Below are 5,151 nucleotides of genomic sequence, written 5' to 3'. Positions count from 1 at the left end.
TCGTCTCTCTTTTTTTTTTTTTTTTAAATAGAGACATGGCCTCACTCTGTTGCCCAGGATGGTTTTGAACTCCTGGTCTCAAGCGATCCTTCCACCTTGGCCTCTCAAAGTGCTGGGATTACAAGCTTGAACCACCACACCTAGATTCCTCTGTGGTTTTCTTACATGTCTAGCTACTCTGAAGCCACTCATCTTTGAAATTATTATTCACATGTTACCCCAACTTATCTGAGTATTTTATCGCCAATTCTGGTGTCTTTTTACCCATTCTCCTGATTTTGTATCACTAAAGCTCTTCTTAGAAGATGTGGGAAGAGAGGAAAGAGAATTGTCTTCAGGCAACAAAAGAGAAGAATCCTGGAAAAATTTATTAATGAATGAGTTTTATTCTCATTACAAATGCAAAATTTTATTATTAACTAATTCCTCATTATGGTAAATCAATAATTTAGCAATTTAGGTATTGTTCTTTTGAATGATTTTATGTAAACATTCTTATACATTATTCATATAATTATTGTGCAAAAAATCAATTTAAGATAAATTGATTCATACACAGTGAATCTGGAATGGAAGTAACTGTACATTGTAAACAAAAATAAATTAGAAATGCACAAAGAATAAGATAATAACATCAATGCCTCATCACTCAGAATTATGAGTCTATGTTTTCATATTAGTTTTAGGCCTTTTTTTAGATTTTAAGAAACAAAATGTTACTTATTAAATAAAATAAATGAATATCAGTAATCACAGGAATTGGACAGGTTATATAAGCAGTGGAGAGGGAATGATAAAGAAGGAAAGAGCAAGCCGGGTGCGGTGGCTCACGCCTGTAATCCCAGCACTTTGGGAAGCTGAGGCTGGTGGATCACTTGAGGTCAGGAGTTTGAGACCAGCCTGGTTAACATGGTGAAACCCTGTCTCTACTAAAAATACAAAAATTAGCCCAGTGTGGTGGTGCATGCCTGCAGCCCCACCTACTCGGGAGGTTGAGGCAGGAGAATTGCTTGAACCTGGGAGGCAGAGGTTGTAGTGAGCTGAGATCACGACACTGCACTCCAGCCTGGGCGACAGAGTGAGACCCTGTCTCAAAAAAGAAAAGAAGGAAAGAACAGAAGTTCTTGAGGCCCACAAAAGAGAGATGTAGAAAGTTTTAGCTGAGGCCGGGCATGGTGGCTCATGGCTGTAATCCCAGCACTTTGGGAGGCTGGGGCAGGCGAATGGCCTGAAGTCAGGAGTTCAAGATAAGCCTGGCCAACATGGTGAAACCCCTCTCTACTAAAAATACAAAAATTGGCCCAGCGTGGTGGTGCACGCCTGTAATCCCAGCTACTAGGGAGGCTGAGGCAGGAGAATTGCTTGGGGGCAGAGGTTGGAGTGAGCCAAGATTGTGCCACTGTACTTCAGCCTGGGCAATGGAGCGAGATGCTGTCTCAAAAAAAAAAAGATAAAGAAAGAAAGAAAGAGAAAGAAAGAAAAGAAAGAAAGAAAGAAAAGTTTTAGCTGGAAGTATGCAGCAAAAATCGTAATTAATGGCAAATTCTTAAAAAATAATTTTTTATAGATTCTTTTATATTTGCCCAAATATTAACCATCTCCAATACTACTCATTCCTTTTTGTAATAGTATTGTTCCTTTTTCCAAGGAACAATTATTTGCGTATGAGTCTGCATGTGAGTCAGTTTATCTTAAACTGATTTTTTGCAAAATAATGATATGAATAATTTATAGAATGTTTATACTAAAACATTGAAAAGAACAGTACCTAAATTATTGCCTTATTTATTTATCATAATGAGGAATTAGTTCATAATAACCTTTTGCATTTGTGATGAAAACAAAACTCATGAATCAATCAATTATTAATTAATAATTTATAGTGTTCCTTTTCCAAATAATACTATTCCTCTTTAGCCTAAAAGATTTCTTTTAGCTGGCCAGGTATGGTGGCTCGTGCCTGCAATTCCAGCACTTTGGGAGGCTGAAGCGGGTGGATCGCTTGAGGTCAGGAGTTTGAGACCAGCCTGGCTAACATGGTGAAACCTCGTTTCTACTAAAAATACAAAAATTTTCTACAAAAATTAGCTAGGTGTGGCAGCAGGTTCCTGTAATCCAGCTACTAGGGAGGCTGAGGCAGGAGAATGATTTGAACCCAGAAGGTGGAGGTTGCAGTGAGCCGAGATAGCGCCGTTGCACTCCAGTCTGGGTGACAGAGTGAGACTCTGTCTCAAAAAAAAAAAATTATTCCTTATAGACAATTATTCTTTTATATTTGCCCAAATATTAACCATCTCCAATACTATGCATTCCTTTTTGTAACAGTATTGTTCCTTTTTCCAAGGAAAAATTATTTGCATATGAGTCTGTGTATGAGTCAATTTATCTTAAATTGATATTTTGCAAAATAAGTATATGAATAATTCATAAGAACATTTATATTAAAACATTCACAAATAGTACCCAAATTATTGCTTTATTTATTTATCATAATGAGGAATGAGTTCACAATAATATTTTGCATTTGTGATGAAAGCAAAACTCATGAATCAATCAACCACTAATTAATAATTTGTAGTATTCCTTTTCCAAATAATATTATTTCCCTCCAGCCTGAAAAATTTCTTTTAGCACTTTTTGTGATGAAGATCTGCTGGCAAAAAATGATCTCAACTGAATTTATCTAAAAATGTCTTGTTTTCTTTGCATTCATTTTTGAAGAATAGTTTTACTGGACATAGACTTCTAAGTTGACAGATTTTGCTTTTTATACTTTAAAGATGTCATTTCCTTGTCTTCCAGGCTCCATTTATTGAGTACAAAGTTAGCTGTTATTGTTATTATTGTTTCCTTGTATGTAATGTGTCTTTTTTGCATGACTGCTTTTGAGATTATCTATTTATTTTTGGTTTTTATTCATGATGTGGCTAGGTATAAGTTTTTTTTAAATTAATTTTTTGGAGGCCTGTTAAACCTCTTATAAATAGGATTTGATGTTTATAACCAAATTTGGAGAAATTTTGGCCAATATTTCTTGAAATTTCAAAAATTCTCAATTCTATTCCCTCCTCCTGAGATGGCAAACACACATTAGGAGGTTTAGTATTATGGATCCATTTGGTATTACTTGATATTGAGGCTTTCACCTTTTTTAACACATTGGATTAATTTTGGATAATTTATCTATTTATCTGTCTTTAAATCAATAACTTTTCTTCCCCCCTCCTCCATATCCAATTTTCTACACATCTTGTGTAATGGTGTTTAAAAATTTCTCATATTTTTTTTTCAGTTCTAAGATTTCTTCTTGGTACTTTTTGAGTTTCCACATCTTTTCTGAGATTCTCTGCCTGTTTATCCATTACATCCAATTTCTCTTCTTTAAAACTTTAACATATAGTTATCAATGATCTTAAAGTCCTTTCTCTTAATACCAACACATGGGTTGCTGTGGGAATACTATTTGTTAACTGCTTTTTTCCCTCTATTTATTAGTCATCAGATTTTGTTATTTCTTCACATGTCTGGTAATTTTTTAATTGTGTAACAACCTTGTGGATGATACATTGTAGAGACTCCGCATTCTGTTATCTTCCTCTGAAGAGTGTTAAATTCTCTTCTAGCAGATCTAGTATACCCACTGGCAGATCACCCACAGGTTTAGTTGACAGCTTTGTTTCATGAGTCTATTTTGATTTTGCTCATTTCTGGGGAGTAGCTCTTAACCCTAGCATGTGCTTCCTAATCTCAGGGCATGGCCCTTTGAGGAGTCATTAAAAATCTTGAAGTATTTATTAATCCCCTTTAAGTTGGTGAGATTTTAACTCTAAAGTTTGTCATTCCTTTTTTTTTTCTTTTTTTGAGATGGGTTCTTGCTCTGTCACCCAGGCTGGAGTGCAGTGGTGTGATCTCAGCTCACTGCAACCTCCGCCTCCTGGGTTCAAGTGATTCTCCTGCCTCAGCCTCCCGAGTAGGTGGGATTACAGGTGCATGCCACTACACCTGGCTAGTTTTTACATTTTTAGTAGAGACGAGGTTTTGCCATGTTGTCCAGGCTTGAACTCCTGACCTCAGGTGATCCACCCGCCTCAGCCTCCCAAAGTGCTAGGATTACAGGCATGAGCCACCATGCCTGGCCAAGTCTGTCATTCTATTAATAGCACTGAGCAGCTGCTAAAATCTCTGCTCAGCTTTTTTTCCCTTTCAGCTATTCCTTTCCTCTGGGCTCATTGGAATCTTTCATCCATGTACAGACGTTAAAATTCAGCCAAGGATTTGAGAGCGTACTTATATAAGGATTTTGTGGCTCCTTCATTTTCCACATTCCTTGTCTCTCAGTTCCAGTTCTCTGGCAGCTCCAAATTCTCACCTATGACTCTTTGGCCTAGTAAGACTATAAGCCCTAATAAAACTTTAGCTCAATAAGTCTTGCTCTGTTGCCCAGGCTGAAATACAGTAGTGTGATCACAGCTTACTGCAGCCTCAACTTCCTGGGTTTAAGGAATCCTCCCACCTCAGCCTCTCGAGTTGCTGGGACTACAGGTGCACACCACCACACCTGGCTAATTTTAAAATTTTTTTGTAGAGATGAGGCTTGCTTTGTTGCCCAGGTCTTAAACAGTCCTTTCACTTCAGTGTCCCGAAGTGCTGGGATTACAGGCATGAGCCACCACACCCAACCCAACTGTTTGTTTTTTGATTGAATTCTAGTCCCTAGGCCCCAAACAAATTGAGGAGTGACTTCAGAAGAAAAGCTGGTTAAACTTGAATCTCACATCGTGTACTTCTCTTTTTCCAAGGCTTATAGTTCCCGAATTTCTGCCTGGTTTTGGCTACTCTCCAAGGACATGATATGGTTGTTTTAATATTTTGTCCATAGTTTACAGTTGTTATCAACAGGTGTTTTTTTTCTGATACAAACTACCCCGCCATTATCAGAGCTAGAAGTAAAAAGCATTTAGAAATAAAGTAGTGATGTGTACCATCATTACTTTCATTCTCCATTATACTCGAGGTCTTAACAAGTGCAAAAATAAGCAAAAAGGAAAAGGTTTAAGAATTGGAATGAGGCGGCCGGGCGCGGTGGCTCAAGCCTGTAATCCCAGCACTTTGGGAGGCCGAGACGGGCGGATCACGAGGTCAGGAGATCGA

Source organism: Colobus angolensis, unplaced genomic scaffold (assembly GCF_000951035.1).
Source record: "Colobus angolensis palliatus isolate OR3802 unplaced genomic scaffold, Cang.pa_1.0 Scaffold122, whole genome shotgun sequence".
Lineage (NCBI taxonomy): Eukaryota > Metazoa > Chordata > Mammalia > Primates > Cercopithecidae > Colobus > Colobus angolensis.
Note: the sequence above shows the minus strand (reverse complement) of the source record.